The 26093-nt window shown below is 51.1% G+C and overlaps 1 protein-coding gene across 3 annotated transcripts in view; it reads right to left on the bottom strand.

Annotated features, from left to right (window-relative positions):
- Psd2 (pleckstrin and Sec7 domain containing 2) overlaps nucleotides 1–11098 on the bottom strand; it is a 49971-nt gene extending 38873 nt beyond the window's left edge. The window contains exons 1-2 of one of the 3 annotated variants that reach the window (XM_047556635.1): nucleotides 11003–11098; nucleotides 6016–6156 (exon numbers count right to left, since the gene is read on the bottom strand). The gene's annotated coding sequence lies outside the window, so the exon portion shown is untranslated. Of the gene's footprint in view, nucleotides 1–6015; nucleotides 6335–11002 lie in introns of those variants that run through there. The other 2 variants (XM_047556636.1, XM_047556637.1) reach the window with 2 other exon arrangements.
- Nucleotides 11099–26093: the final 14995 nt, after the last annotated feature.

Genomic DNA, 26093 nt, shown 5'->3' with positions numbered 1-26093 from the left:
ACTCAAAGCTGCAGGACAGGACGAGATCCACACAATGGGCAAGACAGCTGTGCAGGGGCCGAGTCCTGGGACACTCCCAGATCACTGGGAGAGGAAGAGAGGAACCAACAATGGAAGCCAAGAAGGAGCAACCTGTGAGGTGGGAAGAAAGCAGGAGAATGGAGTCTTGGACGTCAACAAGAGCATGTCAAGGAAGAGGGAGATGGAAGGTGTCAAATGCTGCAGAAGAGCACTGAGAACTGGCCTCTGTGCCACAACAAGGAGACCGTGGAGTGGAGTGCAGGGACAAAGCCAACCAAAGTGCAGTCAGAGGGAGTGGGAGGAGAGGACGTGGAGACAGGAGTCTCGAAGACCCTTCCAAGGGGCTTCGTTAGAAAGGAGAGGAGATGCAGTGGGGCTGTGGAGAAGACAGGAGAAAGAACAGCAGGAGTCCTGCTGATGGAATGATCTAGTAGGGAGCGGGAGGGGGACTGGAGATGCAGGAAGGGGCACTTGCTGGAACAACGTCCCCAGGCACACACAAGAGGACTGACAAAATCCAGTGCACAAGTAGAGAGGGATGACCTTAGCCAGGAGCAGGGACACTCCACCCACGGTGGCAGAAGGAAGGCGGGACAGCGGGTGCTGAAACAGGTAGATGGGTGCACGAAGCGCTGGGGTCTGGAAAAGTTCTGATTGTTTCTACTTCCTCAAAGGCATCAGCTGAAAGGGAGGATCAGAAAGGAGTAGCTGAAGAGAAAGAGTGATGATAGCCAAGTGATGGAACCAGCCTAGTTTCCTGTCAAGCAATAAATGGATAAAGAAAATGTCACACACACAAACACACAATGGAGTTTGAGCCATAGAGAAGAAGAAAATTATGTCATTTGCAAGAAAACGGATGGAACTGAAGGACATGGCAGTAAGTGAAATAAAGTTAAAGTTGTATGTTCTCTCTCATATGTGAAAGCTAGAGAAAAAAAGGGAGGGAAAGGGAATCTTGTGAAGATAGAAGGGAGACCCGCAGAGGAGAGGACTCAGGGAAGGGAAAGGGGAGGTACTAAGGAATTACATTGAGCAAATTATGCATACTTGTGCATGCACAAGTATGTCACAATGGATCCCACTTTTGAGTATGATTATAATGCACCAATAAAAAATGTTTAAAAAGAAGAGAAAATATGAAATAGCCATTAGCAGGATGTGCAAGCAAGAGGTGATGGACTGGGGACCTGTGGCATGAGTGCTGGGTGGCACCAAAGGCCCATCTGAATCCATGGGATTGGGCTTAAAGTTGGGGCGATGGTTTTCCCCGGCCCCATCCAGTTACACAGCTTGGGCTGGAGCAGGCCTGATGTGGAGTAGGCCAAATGCTGGACCTAACCAGCGTGGGTTTTGCCAAGCAAGTATGAAGAAACAAAATGGTGTGAGGGAGTTGGGTTCTACGGGGAGGGACTGTCCTGACTTAGGGGACAGCTGCCTCTAGCTGGCCCCTAGGGCTGCGCCAGTCTCTACCCTGATGGTGCCTGGAAGCCTACCATCCACTCCTGCTGTCGGAGGGAGTGAGTAGCCTTTCTCTGCTCTCATCTCAAAATGAACTTTTGAGAGGGTGGTCACAGGCAGCCACTACACCAGGGAAAAGAGCTTCCTTCCCTCAGTTTCTCTGATCTGAAAGATATCTCAGACCTCACACCTGAAACCACTTCCCCCATCAGCCTTCCCCAGCCATTGTACCTCGGCTCTTCCTGCCTGCTCCCCCTCCTCCAGTCGCACACTGGGCCCACCTAAGCCCTCCTTAGTCCATCCCACCCAGCATGCCCCCGTCCCACCAGGGCCACCCAAGCACCCATCTCCCTCCCTCAGCAACACACACTGCAGCTCTGAGTCTGGGGCCCAGGCGTCCCAGGTTGACCTGGTGTCTCTGACTGGTCCCCTTCCCACCAATTCCACTCTTCCTCCTACAAGCACCTTTCCAGTACACAAAAAGGCCCACCACTCCCCTCTGTAAAACCCTTTGGTGGCTTCCAGTGCCCTTGGGGAAAACGCCAACTGCTGCTCACATTCTAGGCCAGCTCTGGACTGCGCCCCCTTCCTGTCTTGCGCCCCATGCCCTCTCCCTTCACCACCCCTCACTCCTCTTTCTGCTCCTCCCCTCTCCCTCATCAACAGCACCTTCGTGAGCTGTGGCTCACCCACCCCCACCCTGAGGTTATGAGTTCCCTAAGGGCCCATCAGTGTCTGTGGGATCTCCATTCTCCCATGCCTGGTCTGAAGTATGGGTTCAGTCAGTTTTGTGGTGTTTGGATGAGCAGGTGGCTGAAGCTTCTGGAATTAGAGAAGGGGGAGGAATTGAACAAAGGGACTCCTCAGTCAAGTGGCCTAACTTGACACCAACCCCAATAGGACAAACTCAGAACATGCACCTCCTGATGTGAGGCACTGAGAAGACACACATCACATATGGTATACGCGTGCCCAGAAATGTTAAACTGAATCTAAGCAGGAGCGAGCAAGAAGAAAAATCTAGAATGTGGGATATTTCATAAGACTTCAAAATTAATAATGTCATAAAAAAAAACTTTTTAAAAATCAGGTTATTATTCCAGATCAAAAGAGACATAATAACTAAATACAATGTATGCTCCTTAATTGATGTTTTTTTTTTTAAAAAAAAGAGCCATAAAGGATACTACTGGAACAATTAGAGAAATTCAAATGTGGATTACATATTAGATCAAACTGTATCATTACTAAATTTCTTGGGTATGATAACAGTATAGTCATTTTGCCCATAATCCCAGCAGCTCAGGAGGCTGGGACAGGAGGATGGTGAGTTCAAAGCCAGCCTGAACAACTTAGCAAGGCACTAAGCAACTCAGTGAGACCCTGTCTCTAAATAAAATACGAAAAAGGACTGGGGATGTGGCTCAGTGGTTAAGTGACCCAGAGTTCAATTCCTGGTACCAAAAATAAAAAAATAAATAGTATAATCATTTTATAGATAAAGGCCCTCATCTCAGGAAATTCAGGCTGAAGTATTTTGAGGAAAAGTATTAAGATGTCTGCAACTTACTATCGAGAGAGAGAGAATATGGCAACATGTTAGTGACTGGCAAATCTAGGTCTCTAGGTAAAGGGTGTAGGTGGGTATTCATTGTATAATCAGGTGTGACAAGATAAAAAGTGAGGTGGGACAAGGAAGGAGTGCAGCAAGACACTCCAAAGAAGGTTGCTGATGGCTGAGGTGTGGAGCAGGAGGCAGAGGATATTCCCACCCCTGAGCAGGCCACAGGTTTCTGGGAAGCTGGGCCATGGTCCTGCCTCAGCTGGACTCTGGAGTCACCCAGGCCAGGTAGGCACAGCCCTGGAGCAGCTCACCACCTAAAGGAGGCTAGACTCCAGGAAGCAGATGCCCCTGTGAGCAAACCCACATGGGTGACAAGGACTCTAAGGAAACAGACGTGAGGGAGACCAGCAAGGCAGCCCTCAGCTGGGGCAGAGACATGGACCCCTCCCCACCTCAAGCTGTGGCATGGAACCAGATCTGGCCCCAGGCCCACCCCACCCCCAAGCACCCCACCCCTAAACACCCCTCGAGGAGCGACAGCCTGAGTGTATCCTTATGCGAGAAGCCAGTCTAAATATGGAGCCCCAGACATAAGATGCCGCTCAAAACAGATTTTCCTGGAAAAGACCATCTGGCAAAGGAGGTCTAGAGCGTCGTCTGTCACAAGAGGCATCAGCAATCTCCTGCAATCCGACAACCAGAATGGAAGTGCCTTCACCCCGCCTTCCAAGGAGACCCCAGTTTGATGCCTCAGTTTCCCCCAAGGTCACCCCCTTGTCCAGATGGTGAGGCAATCAGACCCAACTCCCTCCTAAGTTGTATCTCCAAGGAAGAAGAGGAGGAGGCTGGGGGCACAAGTATGAGCATTAGAAAGTTCTTCCCAGGTGCAAATCCCATCTCTGCTACTTAGTAACCAGGTGACTTTGAACAAGCAATTTCTCCCTGAGCTCCAGCATCCTTCTCCACAAGATGGGAATAATGGCAGTGCCTCCCTCTAAAGGCTGCTATGTACTGGAGAGGACATCGCACAGTGCTGGTGCTTGACAGCTGGAAGCTGGGCAGGGTGGCATCCCCTGGTCCTTCTCTTGCAGTTCTGTCCGGAGAAGGATGTCATTTTTTTCAGCTAGCTTTGCATCCTCCTTAGTCAGAGAAGACCAAGGGAGGCACTACTGGTCAGATCTGCCCAGGGAGTCTGCACCCCATAGCTGTCAGATCAGGACACGCAGCAGGAGGGAGACCTCTCAGTCTAGCATAGGAAATTCCTGGGGCTACAAGGGACAAATCACCTAAGCACTGAGACTTGGACACTGCAAGGCAGCAGTGGGGGAGCCCTTCCAAGACATTCCTGCCATCCTTCCACTTTTAGCTGGGCCCCCACCCAGGTGTGGGAATGCTCTATGGGCCTGTCATGTTCCAAAAGAACCAAACTTTGTATAGGTAGCCTCACTCAAAAGCCACAGGGGCTGGGGTTGGGGCTCAGTGGTAGAGCGCTTGCCTAGCATGTGTGAGGCACTGGGTTTGATTCGCAGCACCACATAAAAATAAATGAATAAAATAAAGATCTATCAACATCTAAAAAAATTTTTTTTAAAAAGCCACTGTCTTCACTGTATACTAGGAGGAAGGGACTTTAGTGAGGCAGGTCTCTCCTCCAGACACATAAAGGGGCAGGGAGGGCAGCTGGCCCATTTCACTGATTCAGAGAACTCTGGGCCATAGAACCTATAGCTCCCCTGGTACACAGAGTTCCTCACCTCCCAGGGGATGGAGTGAAAGGACTGTATGTGAGCAGGGTCAGCAGTGGGACTTGGAGGTGGTCCCAGTGTCCCTTACCCACTCTCCCTTGAGCTGCCTGAGTAGCCCCCATTAAGTAGCTCTTGTCTGGAGTTCTTGGGTCTACAGGAAGAAGCTGGAGAACCCAGGAAAATTCAAGCTGCTCATCTATGCTGGCTAGACCCTGAGCCCTGTCCTGGGTCCCCATCAAGCTCAGCATGGTTTATCATTAGCCTGCCAGAGTGTTGATCCCTGTTCCATTGTCACTGCAGCATCTACTCCCAGTTCTCTTCCTGGGTCCCACAAGATGGCCCTAAGACAAAGGGGTGGGCATTGGACAGTGGCCCCTGGGGGGCTGTGCAGAAACAATACCCCCACCCCGTTCTCATTCCTGGGAGCCCCCAGATGCTCCAGGGACAGCAGGAATCTGAACACCTCCTCCTAGGAGAGAGCCCAACTGGGCAGGGTGGTCCCCACATCTGGACTCCGTGCCCCACCCAGACCTAGCAGCCTGCTCCAAGGACCCCTCCCTCACTGCCGCTACCACAGCCATTATGTGCCTCCTCAGTCTTGCCTGCTGCCTGCCACGCCCCCACGCTAGCCCCTGCTCTAGCGGCAGAGCTGGGGAGGCCTGGCGGCCAAGCCCGGCTGTCAAAGTTAGGAAACTGGAAACAGAAATAAATCCTCAAAGCTGCTCGGTTGTGAAGGTGGCTGCTGGCAGGCCCCGTCACCCAGCACCCGAATCATGGGCCACCAAACTGCCACTGGCACCCCATCAACGCACACATTTACACTCAGATTATACAAAAGGGGGAGGGGGATCAGGAGGCAGAACCCAGGAGACAATTGGGCTGGCCAGCTCTAACCCTCCCAGCAGCCTGGGCCGGGGCTCCTAGCAGCGCCCCCACTCCCTGGCCCAGTCCCGGCCATCTCGGGCTTCCTCTCTCGGCCCCATCTCCATGACAACCGTATCCTTCGGATGCTCCAGCCGCCACAGAATTGATCTCGAAATGTAGCTTTGTTAGCAGACCCTAGCAGGCACAGAGGGCGGAGGGCGGCTCCCGCCACCCAGCACGCGGCCCCCTCCCCACCCCTCAGCGCCCGCTCCCCGTCCCCAGTTAAGCCTCGAGAGGGGAGGGGCGGGGTCCCGGAGCACGCGGGCCCTGGGGACCAGGTGGCCCCCCGGCCCCACTCACCGCTCCGGGTCCCAGTCGCTGGGTCCAGCCTCTCACGGTGGGGCCATGCGAAGGCCGCCAGTGGGCTGACCGTCCCGCTCCGCGGCAGCCTTTCGGAGCTCCCCGCGCCCGCTTCTGTCCCTTCAGGTGCCGGAGCCTCGGCTGTGGAGAAGCTGAGCAGAGATGTGGGGACGGACGGCAGGAGGGAGGGAACGAAGGCGAGAGGGAGGGAGGGAGGGAGGAGCAGAAAGGGCGGGGAAGGGCGGGGGGACTGCAGGCGGGCGCGGAGCCGGGAGGTGACAGCGGCCACCCGGCTGGCCGGCCCGCGGCGCCTGGGCACCAAGCGCTGGACCTTCTGCGGGGCCGGGCTGGGGAGGGTGCGACCAACCCCGTACCGCACAGCGCCGCGCTGGGCCCTTTAAGAAAGTGGGGGAGGGGAACGCCGCGAGGTTCCGCCCCCTCCTAGCCCCGCCGGCCCGCGGTCCCCAACCCTCGGGGCAGACCCAATCACCGCCCCCTCGGCAGGGCCCTCCAGTCCCAGACCCTGAGACACTGTGGCCCGCCCGCCCCTCCTCCAGGTGAAGGAGGGGAGGCCCTTGCCCTCCCCCAGGGGTCCGTTCATCGACTTACTCCTGCCCTCCATCCTTCCCCCAGAGACACCTAAGGACAATTCCACCCCGGAACCCACAAGGGAGCAGTGGGGACTGAGGGGCAAGGTGGAGGGTCTCAGAAAAAGGAAAACTGCGCCCTTGAGACCTGCCGGGACACACAACTACTGACAGACCTGGGATATGGGTGACGAGGGGAGTTGGGGACAGAGATGGAGGGGAGGGGCAGGAGAGAGACAAAGGAGAGAGACCCTGAGGGAGGTGGGAAGTGAGGAATGGCCAACCAAGGATGCAAGTTCCGGTGCCAGGTCAGGGGACACCACCCTAGGCAGATAGAAGGTGATATAAAGAGAGAGAGAGTGCTCTGGGCTGTGGACACCAAATCCCAAGGCACCTGCCCTAGGGACTCTACCCCATGGCTAGTCATGACCTTAAAGTACTCCCTCTCACCCCAGGCCTCCAGCTCCAAAAAAGGTTGATCAGAATGTACTTAGACTAGACACTAGAAAGAACTTCCTGACTGTGAGACTCCTGCTCAGCCAGATCCCACCTCTCAGAGATGCTAAAATGCCCCTAACCACAGGAATCTAAGGGGGCTAAGAACTGGTGGGTAGGAGGGAAGGGTAAGTGGGCCCAGACGCTGGGAGAAGGGAAATCAGCTTAAAGTCAGCCCTAAGGAGCCCGCTTCCCACCTCCCTCCCAGCCCTCCCAGCCCCCAGAGGCTATTCATCACACCCGCTCCTCCCCTCTCCAGACCTTTGCTAATGTTCCACTTCCTACTTGGGGGCCCCTGATCCTGCCATACTCAGTGAACTCAACCTCAAATGCCTGCTCAAGGCCCCTTCTTCCAGGAAGCCTTCTCTGATCTTCTACCACCGACATAAAAGGGCAACACAAGTATTTGAGAATTTTCTTCTTAGGGAACAGAGAGAGGATTTGCTGGCCTATGAGGCATGTCTGACCTATTCAGGTAGTGTCTAAACTGGAATTCATCTCCCCCTCAGGTTGAGCTGGAGCTGGGGTTTCATCAACCATGGTCACCTCTGCTATTAACTGTGCATCTGCCACATGCCAGAGTCCACACTAAGGGCTTTCCATGTGTCATATTTGACCCTCAAACCAATCCTACGACCCAGTTTACAGATAAGAAAACTGAGGCTCCAAGAGCCTAAGTCATTTGCTCAAGGTCTCGGGAGATCTGAACCTAAGGACACAGCTGGCCAGTTGAGAAAGCACCCAGACCACACTCTTCACTGTCCATCAAACCCTTGGATATTCTCCAGAGCCCTGAAACAACAGGGTCACTCTTTGCGCAGGTGCCTAGGGTCTACTTGAAGGGCACAGAGGGGCATGGCTTCCCTGTTGTTCTGCGCACTATCCTCTGCTACCTGCAGGCAAGGAGGGTTGGCCCAGCACTGGGGCTGTGTCGGGACGTAGAGGTGATTGGACTCTGAGTCCACATTCCTCATCCAGGCCCCATGACCTCAAGTCGCAGTTGGACCACCTTTCTGGGTTTCTCTTTGCTCATCTGCCCTCCAAGGATGATAACAGGCCCTTTCTTGTGGGACTGGGTGGGGACAAGAGGGTTTGGGCAAGTACTGCTTGCTCAAGACCTGGCACACAGATACACTCAACAGGCCATGGCTAATCCTGCTGTGACAGTGACTTACTCCAGGACCAGGTGGCTTGCTTTCTGTCCACCTGATGGCCCTGAGCCCCGGAAGGCAGGGTCTGCCTTGTTCACAGCACATCCTGAGCACTTAGGGCACAGTATGGCTCAGTGAGTCACATGGAAGGGAAGAAATGACAGAAGGAGAAAGGTACTTCTACGGCGACTTTCCACCTCACCGGGCCAGCTGTGCAGATCCTCGTCTCTGCCCTTGGTCTGCTCCTTCCCAGCTCTGTGAGTCAGAGCCCTGGGTTCTAGTCTGGCCTCTGTGCTTCCTGGCCATGTGGCCACTGGGCAGCTGTGGCCCTCTGTGAACCCACTCACCCTTCTGTCCAGCGGAACGGGCTCAAAGGACTGTGTAGGGGCCACAGTGGGCTCTGTGGGCGAGTTCCCTGAGTGCCAGAGGCACAGGAGGGAGAAACCTTGCTGTCATTCCTTGTAATTACTTGAAAGAGAGTGGGGTCAGTGTCTCCTACCCAAATGCACTCTGTTCCTCAGCGCCCTCCAGGGAAAGAAGAGTCAGCAGGTGGCCCACTCCTCCCCTCCTCATCCGAGGGGGTCTCAGGAAGCGGGGGCTGGAGGCTGGAGTGAAGGCCACCCACACTGAGGGCCTCCTCCCATGGTTTATTTACTACCTGTCCCATGGGGTCCCTGGGGAGAGCACTGGGAGTGGTCAGCAGGCCTGGGCAGGGGCTGAGGCATGGCTCCTGTCCACCAGAGCCTTCCACCCGACCTCCTGCCTCCCAGCCCAGCCAGGGCCTCCTGCTCATCCTCAGCTTGAGCAGGTGGGACAATCAGAAAGGAGAGGAGGCCAGAACCTGAGACCCTCCTGAAGGAACTTATTTGGGAACATCCCTGGGCCCAGAGGAGGCTTGTCTCAGAGGTCCCTAAACACCCAGTGCTCCCATCTTCCATCAAACAAAGCCAGACTGGGAGTGTTCAGTGAGCACCTACCATGTATGCAGACTAACCCCACCCCCAGCACCCCCAGAAAGGGCACCCTCCCCTGACACTTTCCACCTCAACTCTGATGTCTAGGATCCTCCCACCCTCATCCTCCCGGTCATTTCTAAGGACCTCACTTTGCTCTCACTGTTCCCTGCTTGGGGTGCCTTCCCTTCACCCACCCTCCCTTGCCTACTTCCTCCCGACTCTCGACTCTTGAGCTACTGTCCTGCTTCTCTTCTTCATTATGGCAAAGCTCCGGGTAAAGTTGTCCATGCTGCCTGTCTCCAGTTCCTCTCTCCTGAAGGAACTGATCTGATCCCCTGCCCATGCACACTACCCAACACCATCTATCAAAACCCCCAGCACAGCTGAGTACAGGTGTGCAGGTTGGACACTGCACAAAGGTGCCTGGGCCACAGGGAGGAAGGAGAGGGAGCTGAGCTCCAGCCTGCTCTCTTCTTACCAAGCATGTGCCCTGGTGCAAGGCAGCACCTGCCAAGCAGGAATGCCTCTTTTTTTACACCAAGGTGTCCGCCGCCTGGGTGCCTGTAGAGAAAGGTGCACTTGGAATGACACCAGTTTTCCAGTGCTCTGACAAAGGTGCGAGGTGTGGCCGGGTCCTCAGTGACGGCCACAATGCCAAATCCAAAACCCAACCTGCAGATCTTGTCCTAAGTTTCTGGCAGCATTTGACAGGCAGTCCCCTCCTCCTTGAAACACTTCCTTCCTCTGACTTCTGGACTTTTCTCCATCATGCGTCCCTTGGCCTCCCTGGCTGTGCTTCTTCCACTCCCTGACCTCCAAATGCCGGAGCACCTGGAGGCTCACCCCTGTCTCCTCCATCCCATGCTCTCCCTGCTGAGACCCTGGCTTTGGAGCCCAGCTGAGCCCTAGCGAGTCTTGACCTCCCCCACCAAGGTCAGACCCAGATTCCCAAATGCTAATGAAGTCCCTGGCAGCCCAACTCAGCGGACCAGGCCCTCTTCTTCCTCTTCACCATAAATGTCGCCACCACCCTTCCATCAGCTCACACCAAAACCCTGGCGGCCATCCTTGCCTCCCTTTCTCCCACACCCCATGTCCAATCTGCTCAGATCCTGAGAGGCTGACATTGGAGGTAAAGCCTCCTAACTGGTCCCTCCTCCCACCCAGCCCCACTACCAACATGCCCCACAAGTGGCCAAGGCTAGAAGCAGAGCCTCGAACTCCCCTGCTCAAAATGCATGGATGGTTCCCACATCTCTCAGATTCACACCAAGTCTTCACACCAGATACAGAGCCTGTGTGACTGGTCCCTGTTCTCCGACCTTGCTCCTCTCCAGCCACACTGTGTCCTCACCAATCCTCTCCTGCACCAGGCATGCTCTGACCTCAGGGCCTTTGAACTTGCTGCTCCTCTGTCTGCATTCCCTCTCCATGTCTGAATGGTCACCCTTCCCTCCCTTGAGCTCTCTTCTCCAATGTCACCTTCCCTGACCACTGTCCTTAAGAAACTACACCCTCCTCTCTGGGGAGGCACCCGTGGCTGGGCTGGAAGCCCCCCAGGCCCATGCAGTGCATGGCTTCCTCATCTCAGCCTCTACAATACCACGTGGGTGTTTCATGAGGGCAGGGACCCTTCTCGCTCCTGTGTCTCTAGCTCCACTGGAACCCAGGGCCAGCACACAGTGGGCACCAGGGCTGCAGTAAGGAAGTCATGTGATCAGGAGCTTCTGCAGGGAGCCACACGGGCCCCAGCAAGTCCTTGGAGCCTCTGGGTATTGCCTGCAATTGAAGACCTTACCTACCACTGACTCCTGTGTCAGCTAGGAGGGTGAGCGAGGAGGAAAGACCATTTCCTCTGGATCACCCTAGCTGTGAGGGCCGGCAAGTGAGAGGTAAGGAGATGGTCACCTGGAAGAGAGCAATGCCGCAGGCAGGACAGAAGGCAGACTGCTCCAGCTCTGAGGGATGCCCGACTACTCCTCCCCCAGCAAACATGGCCCCTGCCAGCACTGGTCCAGGGCTGGTGGACAAAGCCCCACAGGGAGTGCCAGGGACTTGCAGTGCCTAGAGCCAGAAGGACGCTGGCCCAGGGCACAGCAATGTGAGGCTCAGAACTTCATCTGAGGGCCTTTGTGGGCCTCTGGGAGTCTGTCCAGGAGAATGCCGGGAACTGGCCAAGGTGGTATGGGGTGGGCACCCCCTACTTCCTGAGGTCCAGCTGGCCATCCAGGCCAGGGTGGCAGGGGGCTCTCTCCCAAATCCCTGCCTCGGGGAGGTAGCACCACCTGTCCTAGGAGTTCTGTTTCTAGGACTAGAGTATCCAGCAAGTCCTACTTAGGGTGGAACTCAGTGGGTTAGGGCTGAGTTAGGATATGGGCTGAGCCTCCCCTCACCCTAAGTGCTCTCCCCGAAAAGTCCAGCAGGAGGGAGAAAGGCAAGCCTTTTTCCAAAGCAAAGGGACACCTGACACGACGGGTCTTGCCCAGGCAGGCTCCGCCAACAGGGAAGTTTCCCCCCAGGGCTAGCTCAGGCCACAGGGGAGTCGGATCGGCGCGGGTGGCTCTCTGTCTCCCTCTGCTGGCATGACTCAGAATTACCAGAGTGACCGCATCACGGGGCCATGCACAGCCTGAGGTCCACCGCGAGGGGCAGCCCCGCTCCCTTGCACTGAGAAAGGGATCCCGTAGAGGTCACATGGGTCATCCCCCTGCCTCAGCACCAGGCCCAGCCGCTCCGGCGCTTCAGAGTCCTTGTTGTGATGCTCGCTCCTTCTGGAAGTCCTTTATTTGGTCCAACCTGAGTATCTTCTCAACTTTGCCCCGCCTGTCTCCGAAGACCAAGCCCTTACATAACACGGATAGAAAACGAAGGTTCCTCCGGCTGTCCCATGGCGATTGAGGTCCCCTCTTCCATGAGCCAGTGACCTCGAGAACTGAGCGAAGTACAAGCACTTCGCCCCACCACAGCCGGGAAGGTAAGGGTGTAACGAGCCCAGATCCACAAGGCCACCCCGCCCAAACCTTCGCAGCGCCCAGCAAAAAGCCCAGCAAATGGGGCTCTTTTGGGGTCGGGGCGCCACCTCCTGGTGTCTACAGGAACTGCGCCTGTAGGTACCTCCAGAATCTCTGGCCAGGCGGGAACACCTGCCCATGGTAATAGGAACTGACTTGTTAAGCGGGTGAGCCAGGCTCATGCTAAATTCTTGACACACGTTATCCAATTTTATCCTCACAGTAACCCTATGAGGTGGGCATTATTCATCCCATTTTAGCTTTAAGGACACCGTTGTTTGCTAAATCTTAAGTGACTTGCCCCAAAACACTCCTCTAGCATGTGGCAGAGCCCAGACACCACTTTAACTGGGCTCTTGACCTGCACTGAGGGATGCGGGAGACAGCTCCCTACCCTACCTCCCACCTCAAGCTTGGGCAGAATCCATCTTAGCTTCACTTGCTGCCCTGGAGTAGCAGGATCTGTCCATCTATCTGTCTTGGCTCCCCTGATAACTTGGGAGTGCCTCAGGAGGCAGGTCTGTTTCTATGCCAACCTCCATCCAGTACTGAAAAGCAAGCGGCCTCAGTGTGCTGAGTCCCTCTCGCTTGGAGCTACCACAGGCCATGCAGCCGCACATCACTGCAGGCCTTTCCCACCCCTGGCTCATTCCCCGATTCAGGAGCTTGGGATGCAGGGATACGTGGTAAGGGGTTGCAAGAGACAGAAACCCAACTCAAACTGCCTTCATTGAAGCGGGGCTCAAGTAAATGAAAAATCAAGTCTGAGAGGAGAGGCGACTTCAGGCCACAGTCTATAGTCCCACATTCCACTGTCTTGGCTTCCTTTCCAGGCAGGTTCTTCCAACACAGCATCCAGGGAGCTGAGTGTACCTCCAACTTTGAGGGAAGATGCTCTACCTATCCCAGCAGCAGGAGCCAGTCTCAGGATTCACTCTCACCAGCACGGGGAAATGTGCCCAATCCCAAACCCATCCAGGTGGCCTGAAGGGTCACTGCCACCTTGGAGTGAGGACTGCAGTGAGCCTCAGGCCATCCACATGCACTGATGGCGGGGGAGACATGTGCAAAGGAAAGCAGGAAAAGTCGCCAGGAAAGGGGACAGGCCACTGCACTGCCAACAGCTCTGGTATCCAAAGCACTGACCTTGCGAGGCACCATGTTTTGTGGGTTCTAATGTTTTTTGTGGTGCTGGGGATTGAACCCAGGGTCTCATGCATGCCAGGCAAATGCTGTACCACTTCTGCTTCTCCCCTTCTGCCACGGCCCCAGCCTCTAATTCATTTTTAGATTGCATATCCATTCCCAAATTATCAGACTTCCTTTCTTCCTTCATTCATTCAACAAAAATATATTGAGGGGCTGGGTTGTGGCTCAGTGGTAGAGCACTTGCCTAGCATGTGTGAGGCACTGGGTTCAATTCTCAGCACCCCATATAAATAAATGAATAAAATAAAGGTCTATCGACATCTAAAAAAATTTAAAAAGTATATATATATATATATTGAACCCTCACATGTACCAAGTGCTATTCTAGGTGAACCACATCAGGAAACAAAACAGATGAAAATTCTTGCCTTTCTGAATGATGCTTCTAGTAGAGGTGGGTGAGAGAGCAAACAAGAAACATGATAAATAGGTGACATTTATGACATTATACAACAGGGAAAATAGAACAGCAGAAAGAGGGTCAGGGGTAGATGGGTGAAAGATGTCACCACTTTAAATAGAGAGTTACTGGGAGACACTTTGAAACCTTAAAGTTGGAGCAAAGACAAAGAAGTAAGGGACTTTGTCATGCACATATCCAATAAAGGAGAGTTCCAGGGAAGAAGAGCCAGTGCCCTGAGGCAAGAATGTGCTGGGCAAGTTCACGGAACAACAGGGAGCAAAGGGAAGGATATAGGCAATAAGGACAGAGAGGTAGCAGGGGCCAGATGATGGAGGGTCCTGTGGACCATTGTAAGGACTTTGGCTTTGACTCTTGGTGATATAAGAAGCCACAGAATGTTTGGGGTAAACAGCTGACCTGATCTGACTTGTGTTTTTAAAGGTGTCCTTCTGTTGCTCTGTTGGGGAGAGAGCAGAAGGCTCAGGGCTGAAGCCTAGAGACCAGGCAGGAGGCAAGTGAGGTGTCAATTGGCTGTCCGGGCAGAGGTGTCACAGAGGCGGACAGAAAAGTCTGTAAGCTAGAGGTCAGATGAGAGGGTGAGGTCCCCAGTGAAGTGGGGGAGTATCAGAGGACCATGAGTGGGTCCCCAAGACCCCCCACATTAAGAGACAGGGGAAGGGGAGAAGCAGAAGGAAGACTGAGAAGGAACATCCAGAGGGAGAGGAAAGCCGGGTGTGGGGTGCAGCCCTGCAAACCCAGAGGCTCTGGAGGCTGAGGTGGGAAGATCCCAAGTCCAAAGCCAGCCTCAGCAACTCAGCAAGACCCTCTCTCTAAATAAAATATAAAAAGGGCTGGGGATGTGACTCAGTGGTTGAGTGCCCCTAGGTTCCATCCCTAATACCAAAAAAAAATTAAAAAAAAAAAAATAAGGATCATGGACAAATAGAACAAGGCCAGTGCAGAGGGAGGTCTCCAGCAAAATGCCATCAGGCTCTGTCCTTGACCCTGGACTGTGTGGTCCAGAGGGTTTTGTTTTGTTTTTGTTTTGTACCTGGAACTGAATTCAGAAGGGGCTTAACCACTGAGCCACATTCCCAGTCCTTTTTTATATTTTATTTAGAGACAGGGTCTTGCTGAATTGCTGAGACTCGCTTTGAACTTGGGATCCTCCTGCCTCAGCCTCCCAAGACACTGGGATGACAGATGTACGTCACCACACCTGGCTGATTTTGTTGCTTTTCAACCAATAATCTGGATGAAGACCTAGTGACATTCAGTGTTTTCAGAAACTGGAAGACGGAGGGAGATGACATCAGAAACCAAAGAGAAAAAAGAGTGAATGACTAAGACCACAATGTTTGGAGCCAAACTACCTAGGTTCTAAGGCTGCCTCTGCCTTTTACTACTGGATCAACTTGGACAAGTTACTTAACCTCTCTGTGCCTCAATTTCCTCTTCTCTGAAATGGGGATAATAGCAGCTCCTCCATAGGGTGGTGAAATCCGAATGAGTCAGCTCCGTGTCTGGCGCATGGGACGTGTGTGAGTATCCTTGTGATTATCAGCACCAGCTGGAGGGTTAACTCAAAACCAACAAGATGGGATTTAATGAGGGCAAATGGAAAAGCTGACTTTCAGGTTCCAACAAAGCAATTATACAAGTTCAGGGTCAAGGAGATCTGGCTGGGCATCCATCCATTCATCTGTCCATGAGAAACAGCCTGCGGTATCCAGTTGATTGCCAGGGCAACTGCAGCCAACCCTGTTATTATGTCCTTCAGCAAGGTGTGGCATCCTGAACAGAGGAGGTGACAACCCCACTGTGTTCTGAGCTGCGAATTCAGTAGCAGGGATCCTCCTTTGTTGGTGGTAGTATAAAATGCTACAACCTCTTTGTAAAAAGGTCAGATAATGTCTTGTAAAACTAAACATGCCCCTGCCCTCTGACCCAGCGATTGCATTTGTAAGTATCCAAGAAAAATGAAAACACATGTTCACGCAAAGACTTGTACAAGAATGTTCATAGCAGCTTTATTTATAACGGCCCCAAAATAGAAACAGCACAGGTGTCCATCAAGAGGCAAATGGAGGGGCTGGTGTTGTGGCTCAGTGGCACAGCGCTTGCCTAGCACATGTGAGGCCCTGGGTTCAATTCTCAGCGCCACATGAAAAAAATGAGTAAATAAAAAATGAGTTATATGTCCATCTACAACTAAAAAGATATTTAAAAAAAAGAAAAGGGGCAAATGGATTAATGAATGATTACACATCTTTACGATGAAATTCTACTCAGTGGTAAAAAGGAACAAACTAGAAACATGTAATAACAGGGTGGATCTCTAAAACAGGCTGAATGAAATAAGCATGGTAGTACATGCCTGTAATCAGGAGGCTGAGGCAGGAGGATCAAAAGTTCAAAGCCAGACTCAGCATCTTAGTGAGGCCCTAAGCAACTTAGTGAGACCCTGTCTCTAAATAAAACATTAAAAAGGGCCAGGGATGTGGTTCAGTGGTTAAGTGCCCCTGGGTTAAACCCTGATACAAAAAAAATAAATAAAAATAAAAAGGCAGACACAAAAGAGTAGATAGTATTTTATTTCATTTTTATGACATTCTAGAATAGGCAAAACCAAGGTATGGTAGACAGCAAACAGAACAGTGGGCAGTGCAATACAGGGGTGAGGGGCAACTAGGAAACATTCTGGAATGGTAGAAATGTTCTGTATCTTGAGAGGGACTGGGGTACGCAAATGCATGCGTTTGTCAGAATTCAAATTCAATGCCTAAAATCCCAGCCACTAAGTAGGCCGAGGCAGGATGATCTCAAGTTTAAGAGCGCCTGGGTAACTTAGTGAGACCCTATCTTGAATTTTTAAAAAGTGCTGATGTATAGCTCAGTGGTAAAGCACCCCTGAGGTTCAATCCCTGGGACCCCCCCCCAATATTCAACAAATGATATAATTAAATCTGTGCGTTTCACTGTATATATTTCTGCCTCAAAAAAGAAAAAAAAAAAGAAACATTCAAGAGGATTGAACTCCAGTTGATCATGTTTATGTTGAAGTGTTGGGGAGGTGAAATATATTGATACCTGTAACTTGCTTTGATACACATCGGAAAATATATGAGTTGGGCATGGTGGCGCAGGCCTGTTTTCTCAGTGACAACTCAGGAGGCTGAGGCAGGTGGATCACAAGTTCAAGGCCAGCATCAGCAACCTGGGGAGACCCTGTCTCAAAATAAAATAAAATAAAAGGGATTGGGAATGTACTCAGTGGCCCTGGGTTCAATCCCCAGTACAGGGGAAAAAAAAAAAAAAGTGTATCACAAATATTTGCTGAAATGAAAAAATATATAACACATGAGAAGAAAAAGCAAGTCTCTGGGATCGCCTTCCCTCGACTAGTGATCCCATGTGACTGACAGGGGAGGTACAGCGGGTGTTCGGGCATGCCTGGATCTTGCGTGGAGTCTTGGGGTGATCAGGGCTGCAGCCTCTACCCCCTCTGCCTGGGGACCTGAGCCTGCCGCGCTCCTGGATGCCTTTCCGGGCTCCAGGAGGCAGAAGGGGGTGGAGGCTGAGAGCCAGTGGTTGCTGGGCGCCTGTGGAAGGCAGTGCGTGGGGAAGTGTTCCCCCTCTCCAGCGTGGCCCTTGGGAAGGAACTCTTCACCATGAGAAGAGTGGCATTCTTTTGGTCCCAATTCGCAGCCTTCTGGAGCAGGCCAGTCTTACAACCACATGGCCCATGAGGCATTACCTTCCAAATCTCCATCTGCCCCAAGGGTCAGCCTGCCACCAGCTTCAAGTCCACCTTGCCTTTGCCTCTCGCTTTAACATACACATTGGTGTCAGTTTGGAAGAAAAGGCCCCAAGAGGGTGTCTGTGTCTTTCGGTGGTGGTCACCTTTCCCCGTAACAAACACATTTTTCTATGTATTGAATAAAATGGTCACCACAGAAGGAACCAACCCCAACAACAGAATACCAGGGACCCAGGGCCAAACTGCCCAGGAGATGAAGCACTAGAGAGGTTGTTTACGGAGAACAGGGACCTCTGAAGCTAGAGAGAAGTCTGGCTTAGGTGTGGGGAAACACAGGCCTCTCTGCAGTCATCCAGGGCCTGGATGCAGCAAAAGACAACCACTTCTGGGCTGCAGCGAGTGAGCTAGTTCCCACAGTTGGGCAGCACAAGAAGGTTCCAGAAGCTGCTCTTCATTGATCGGGCTGCCTTCCAAGGTAGTGAGCTCCCCATCACAGGAGGCTTCAAGCAAGAAGGGCAGCCTACTGCCAGGAGAATTTGAGAAGGGATTTCTAGGCTGGCCAGCAAAATGGACTGAAGTTCCCCGAGGTCCCAAAGGCAGTTCAGAGTGAACTTTAAACCTCTGTGACCAGACAGCAAGCATCAGGGGACCTCTGAGGCCATTTCTGACATTAGTGGCAGAGTGGATCATCAGAGAGGACTTTCTGAAAGAGAAGGCCGAATGACTACCCTCGGAGCCCCTAAGTCTCCGAATATTATGGGAATATATATTACTGATTCCCTTTTCTGGGGTTATCCAGTCCTTTCTGGATAAAAGTAAGCAGGGCCTCAGCCCCACCTCACTGCATGATACTGGATGACTCCGACTCCTCTCAGGCCTCAGTCTGATCCTCTGTTGTATGGTCTCAGCCATATTTTTCCTCCAGGGCTGACCAAACTATCACAGTCATACTCTTGGGGGAGACAGGAGTTGAGCTTTTTAGGGGGACCTGGTTCTATCCTAGTTCACAGTCTTTGGAACTAGGGCCTAATGCTCAGAGAAGATTAGGCAGGGACCCCAAAAGGAGGCAAGGGGCCTACCAGCCTGCCTAGATACAATAGGCCAGGAAAGAGGTCTGTTGTCATCATCAGTGTGGTTGCCATGGGGCTGGGGCGTACACCTGAGGCTCACCCCAAGGCCTGGAACCCCTCCTCCCCAGAGACCTCAGGGAAGGGTCTCAAGTCCCAGCCACCATCCCCCTGGAGGATATTCTGATGAGGGAAGGCAAGGTGAGGCCAGGGGGAAGATGACCAAAATGGCACTCCCTACAGATAAATTCATTTAGGGTAGGGTAGTGGTTAGAGCACAGGCACCTGAGTAACTGGAATTTCAGGGTGCTTCCCATGTCTGGCCAGAAATTGTGTTATCTTGATACACTAGAGTGTTATGCAGCCATTAAAATTGGATCACAGGTTGAGAGATAGACATACCTAGTCTGAATCCCCTTGCTGAGTGACCCTGGGCAAATGGTTGTACTTCTCTGGACCTGTGAAGCTGTTGTGAGGATGGAATGAGATGCCATTGGGATAGCAATGAGCTCATGCTTTCATTTTATTCTCACACACACACAGCCATTTGGAGACAGAAACAACCAAAACACAGAGTCCCACAGATGAACTCCCCAGAATGTCCAGAGGCTCTGTCCATCCCTCCTTTCCTCTCCGCCTCCACCTTCTCCTCCAACACACAGCTCCGGCGTCGCCTCCTGCCCCCGTGTGGTCCTTTTTGGTACTGCAGCAGCGCCCAGCATCCCCAGCAGCCTGGCAAAGGTGGGGCGTGGAGTCCTCCCCGAGACTCAAGCCTGCAAGCCCTTGTCCCCAGACCTTCAAAGCCTTCGATTGTCATTCTCTGTGTGCAGCCTCAGCCCCTAGGTATGGGTTCCAGATTCCTTTCTCGGTCCCGGGCTGGTGGTAGGGGCACTGGCTGGGGCAGCCAATCGCATTGTAGGCAGGAGGAGCACAATGTGTTCTTAGTGATCACATTATGACTGGAGAATTTTAATGTTTTTAATTTATCATTGTAAAACCAAGGACAATTTTATAACTTTTTTTTTTTTTTTTTTTTTTTTGTACCAGGAATTGAACACAGGAGCACTTAACCACCAAGCCATATCCCCAGCCCTTTTTTATATTTTATTTGAGACAGGGTCTCACTAAGTTCCTTAGGGCCTCGCTAAGTTACTGAGGCTGGTTTTGAACTCAAGAGCCTCCTGCCACAGCCTCCGGAGCCCCTGGGATTACAGGTGTGTGGCTGGCAATTTTATAACTTTTTTGTAGGTAGCTGTTACATCAGGGGAATCTGTCTAAGTAGGGATAAATTTCTCTTTAAAAAAAATTCTAGATAGTTTTCCCTTCAAGTAATGCATCTTGTTGTTTAAATAAACTTGTTTCAAATTAAAAAATAAATGGAGAGAGAGAGAGATTACACGGTGCTCCTTCGGATGCTGGGGTTCTCCAGATGCACACTACACACTCCCTCCACAACACCACCCTCCCTGCCACACAGAGACATCACCACCCATCAGTCCCTGTCTTTTGGACCACCTGTTCCTCTTTCCCCTTCAGACCTGAGAAAACCAGTGCTTAGTAGGAATTACAAATACCAATGCTTTTTCCTATCAAACCACTCCTGCCACCACCACCCTTTATCCCATTCATAGTCCTCTAGCAAAATATGCAGCCCTGACTCACACTTTAAGGCCTGCGCACTTTGTTTCCTCTCTCTGATTTATTTTATATTTTGGGTTGGTGGGGATGGAACCCAGGGCAATGCACATGCTGGGCAGGTGCTGTACCACTGAGCTACACACTCAGCCCTGCACCTCTCTCTGAAATGTTTTTCCACTGGCTGTCTCGTTCTCTTCTTTTAGGCCTCTGTTCAAATGCAACCTCCTCAAAGAGTACTTTGAGACCACTGAAGTTAAGAGTCCCACCTCCAGTTTCCACTTTCACAGTTCCATCAACGGGAAATGCCAATCAAAACCACACAATGGTGTACTAGTCCATTTTCCATTGCTATAACAGAATACCTGGAGCTGGGTACTTTTTTTTTTAAGATAATAGATTTATTTAGCTCACAATTTTGGAGGCTGAAAGCCCAAGATTGGGAGGCTCCATCAATTCAATTTAGCCTCCAGTGAGGACCCCCATGGCTGTGTCACATCATGACAGGGGGAGTGTACAAGAACGATCACAAGGCAAGACAGGGAGCCAGAGAGCAGAAAGGGGCCATCTTGCTCTTTTATAACAGCCCTCTGGTGGGAACTAACTGGGATCCCAGGAGAACTACATTATTCCCTCCCCAGGGAAGCGCCCCCAATGGCTTAATTACCTTGCATTAAGCTCCCCCCTCTTAAGGGATCCACCACCTCTTAATACCACCACACTGGGGACCAAGCTCCCCACACATAAACCCTTGTGGGACACTCTCAAACCACATCCTGATTATAGCAAATGAGGTACCACTTCAAACCCATTAGGATCTTTACTATCAAAAAAACAAAAAGAAGGGCTGGGGTTGTGGCTCAGTGGTCAAGCACTTGCCTGGCATGTGTGAGGCACTGGGTTTGATTCTCAGCACCACATTTAAAAAAAAAAGATTAAATAAAATAAAGGTCCATTAACAAGTAAAAAAAAATAAGAAGAAGAAGGAGAAGGAAGAGGAGGAGGAGGAGGAGGAGGAGGAGGAGAAGAAGAAGAAGAAGAAGAAGAAGAAGAAGAAGAAGAAGAAGAAGAAGAAGAAGAAGAGGAGGAGGAGGAGGAAGAGGAGGAGGAGGAGGAGGGGCGTTGTGGCACACGCCTGTAATCCCAGCAGCTCTGGAGGCTGAGGCAAGAGAATCACAAGTTCAAAGTCAGCCTCAGAAACCTAGTGAAGCCCTAAGCAACTCAGCAAGATCCTGTCTCTAAATAAAATACAAAATAGGGCTAGGGATGTAGCTCAGTGGTTAAGCGCCCCTGGATTCAATCCCCAATACCAAAAAAGAAAAGAAGCATTTATTTCAGTGCAGTTCCTGCCTACAAGGCCATGTGAAGAAGTTGAAACCCTCGTGTAATATCGGTAGGAATGTAAAATGGTGCAGCCACTATTTTTGATCATTCCTCAAAAAACTAAAGATAGAGGGCTGGGGTATAGCTCAGTTGGTAGGGTACCTGCCTCACATGCCCAAGGCCCTGGGTTCAATCCCCAGCACCACCAAAAAAAAACACTATAAGATAGGGGGCTGGGGGCTGGGGTTGTAGTTCAGTGGTAGAGAGCTTGCCTAGCATGTGTGAGGCACTGGGTTTGATCCTCAGCACCACATATAAATAAATAAATAAATAAATAAATAAATAAAGGCAGTGTGTTTATCTACAACTAAAAAATATCTTTAAAAAAAGGAGAAAATTGCACACACCTATAATCCCAGCAGCTTGGAAGGCTGAGGTAGGAAGATTGCAAGTTCAAAACCAGTCTCAACAACTTAGTGAGACCCTGTCTCAAAATAAAAAATAAAAAAGGCTGGGAATGTGGCTCAGTTGTTATGTGCCTCTGGTTCAATTCCTAGTACAAAAAAAAAAAAGAAAGAAAGAAAGAAAAAATTCTGAAACATAGTACAATATGGATGAATTTTGAGGCTATCATGATAATTGAAAAACGTCAGTCAAAAAAGGACAAATACTGTACGATTCCACCTATATGAGATACTTAGAGTAGTCAAAATCATAGAGACAGAAAGCAGAATGGAGAGAATGGAGATATTTTATAATGGGTCCAGAATTTCAGTTTTGCAAAGACAAGAGTTCCTGAGAGGGAGAGGGTGGTGGTTACAAAATGATATGAATGTGTTTGGTGCCATTGAACCATACCCTTAAAAATAGTTAAGATACCAGGTGAGGTGGCCCATGCCTATAATCCCAGCTGTGAAGAGTGGTGATCTAAATCATGGCCTGTCTGACTCCTGCAGCTGTGTTTGCATTGGGAGCTGCCTGTGGGAAGGTACAGGTCAAGACGCCCAGTTGCTATGGTAATGCCAGTCATGGGTGGCCTCATGTGAAGGCATGCTCTATCGGTAGAGGCCTTGAGTTCAGCACCTTCTCCCAGGAATAGAGGATTCTGAGCAAAACAAGATGCCCCTAATGTCTCGCCAGTCCTGCATCCTTCAGAGTTGCCTACTTTGCTGAAACTTTTCCACAATTAATCTTTTAATGATGAAATCTATATAATAAACTTGCTAAGCTAGCTCTGGAGTCAGTCAAGCCTCATCAGGGCTTGGTTACCCACCTGGCCCCAGCTTTTTCTCCCTATGTGTGTCTGTTTGTCTTTTCTTTATCCCCCATCACCCCTGGTCTGGTATCTCTTTAATTAACAGCTGCAGCTCCAAGAGAGATAAGAGGGTCGCAGCACCCAGCAGCTGGAAGGCTGACGCTGGAGGATCACAAGTTGAAAGCCAGCCTCAGCAACTTAGCAAGGCCCTCAACAATTCAGTGAAACCTTGTCTCTAGATAAAATACAGAAGAGGGCTGGCCAGGTATGTGGCTCAGTGGTTGAGTGCCCCTGGGTTCAATTCCCTGTACTCCCCTCCCCCCAAAATACTTAAGATGTCATATTCTATATTAGGTATATTGTGCCACAACTAAAAATAATGAATTTTAACAGTATTTCAAAATTTCGGTTTGCTTTTCCAATCCTGCTACTCTCTTGAAACTGTGAACTCCGTAAGAGCAGGACCATGTCTGTACCAGGCACCTACCGTGTGCTGCCAGTCACTGAAGACTTGGCAACAAGACAGACAAGGGGTCTACCACCTGGAGGGCAGAGCCTGGTGGAGGACAGAAAGGCACTGAACAGACAGGTACACAGAAACATTATCACCAGCTAGGCAAAAAGTAAAATGCAACCGTGGCTGCAGGAGGGGGGATCTCCACCGGGGCAGTCAGGCACACCATCCCAGAGGAGTGACATTTATGCTGAGGCCCAAGGAACAACAGAGTCAGTCATGGAGGAGTCAGTATGGTAAAGGAGAGTTGCAGACAGGGAACGGCAAGTGTAAAGGCCCTGAGGTGAGCATAAGCCTGGTATGCTAGAGGATCAACAGAGAAAGGAGAAGGGAAAGTTGGGAAGAGAGGACAGGAGGACTTGGGCACAGGAGCAAGGATGGAAAGTACTCTTGGTGGCTAGGAGGAAGGCCTGACTGAGTCACTTACTTCCTCTTCCACAACCGGGGAACAGCCATGAATGGAGACGTCTAAATGCCCAGCTCCACACTGATGGCTTTTTGTGGACTCACTGAGCAAATGTTCACAGTGGTCCTTGAGGCAGGGGCAGAAATTACCCCATGGTAGAAAGGAGACAGGCCCAGAGAGCTTGGCTGAGTTGGTGGGCCTGGGACTAGAATCAAAGCAGAAGAGTGGAGGAGGGGTCTTAACTGCCCCTGTGCCCTGATGGTGACCCAGTGAGGCAGCTCTTTCCTCCCACTAGCTGCCCTGCCATCCCATTCCCTCTGCCTCAGGTTCAAGGGCCTCACCTGGATGGGAGCTGATCACTGCCAAGGGCTCCCTCCCTCCTCTGGCTGTCCCCTCTGCCCTGCCTGGTGGGGGAGGGCGCTGGGGGAGGGGAGCCCATCTCCACTCAGCACCACCTGGCTCTGAACCCCTCTGCAGGCCTGCTCTAGGGGCGCCTCATCTTAAGGGGAAGAAGCGGGAATACCTCAGGGTTTGTCAGGCTGGACGGCAGGTGATGAAGATGACCCAGGGGCCAGGGACTGCAGCACCTTCAGGCCTGAGGGAACTGGCTTCCTCCAGAGGCCCCACGCTGCCGGGACCCTGGGCTGTGGCACACCCAGGAGACAGCAGGACCCAGGGAGGCTGAGGAGCCCTCTTCACCGGCTGGGAGGGGTGTTGTCGGAAAGGAGGGACTCTGTCCTGCCTGACTCCTGGACTCAGGGAGCTCAGTGCTCAACCACACAGTGGCCACACCACACCGCAGAGGAGGCCCAGGGAGGGCAGCGTCAGGTCCCCGCCCTCACGGTCCCCAAAGAGAGGATCGGGTCAAGCAGCATTGTGGGGCCCAGAGCAAGATGAAAAACTACAGAGCCCCTTATTCAAAAAGTAGGGGAGAAATGCAGGAAATATTAAAGGCAGGAAAACACAACAAACACTTGGTATCTATATAGAGCTTTTTTCTTTCCTATGGAGTCTTTCAACTTATAGTATTTTTTGTTATTTAATGTCATTCTCAATAAGGAAAAATTATATATTTGAATGCTAGCATGAATTTTCCTGTTCATTTTTATGTTTTGCAATGTCAGGGGTTTTTTTCAGTTTGTTTGTTTGTTTGTTCGTTTGTTTGTTTTGGTACTGGGTATTGAACCAGGGCACTGTACCACCGAACCACATCCCCAGCCCTTTTTTTTTTTTTCTTTTCATACATGTATTTAGGGTAATAATGTCTGTCTCATTCCACCATCCTTCCCATCCCCACCGCCCCACCCCTCCCCTCACTCTCCTCTGAATAATCCAAAGTTCCTTTATTCTTCCCTGCCCACCCCCACTATGGATCAGCATCCACTTATCAGAGGAATCATTCGGCCTTTGGTTTTGGGGATTGGCTTATTTCACTTAGCACAATATTCTCTAGTTCCAACCATTTACCTGCAACTGTCATAATTTCATTCTGCTTTAAGGCTGAGTAATATTCCATTGTGTATATGTACCACATTTTCTTTATCCATTCGTTTGTTGAAGGGCATCTAGGTTGGTTCCATAGTTTAGCTATTGTGAATAGAGCTGCTATAAAAATTGATGTGGCTGTGTCGCTGTAGTATGCTGATTTTAAGTCCTTTGTGGCAATGTCGGTTTTAAATGCAAATATAAGGACATTTAACTGATGAGCAGAATTCTTAAAATCATAAAACTTGTATTTCATAGCTTATACACACATGTGGACTTTTTTTATTATTTATTTATTTATTGATACCAAGGATTGAACCTAGGGACACTTAACCACTGAGCCACATCCCCAGCCCTTTTTTAAATGTTTTACTTTGAGACAGGGTCTCGCTAAGTGGCTGAGTCTGGTTTTGAACTTTTGATTCTCCTACTTCAGCCTCCTGAGCCAGGTACAATAGCGCATGCCTATAATCCCAGAGACTTGGGAGCCTGAGGCAGGAGGATCACGAGTTCAAGGCCAGTCTCAGCAATTTAGTGAGATGCTAAGCAACTCAGTGAGACCCTATCTCAGAATAAAAATCTAAAAAAAAAAAAAAAAAAGGGGGCTGTGGATGGCTCAGTGGTTAAGTGCCCCGGGGTCTAATCTCCAGTACAAAACAAACAAACAGGTACAAAACAAACAAACAAACAAAAACACTCCAAGTGGGTCACAATGTCTGCCTTCTTGCACTTGGCAAATTCTGCTCTGAAGGCCTGGCCTCTCAAGGCTCTCAGGGCCTGCGAAATTGTAGACACAGCAACTTACCTTGTCCCAGCTTTGA

The sequence above is a fragment of the Sciurus carolinensis genome, chromosome 6 (assembly GCF_902686445.1).
Source record: "Sciurus carolinensis chromosome 6, mSciCar1.2, whole genome shotgun sequence".
NCBI lineage: Eukaryota > Metazoa > Chordata > Mammalia > Rodentia > Sciuridae > Sciurus > Sciurus carolinensis.
This window is presented reverse-complemented; position numbering and strand designations above follow the sequence as displayed.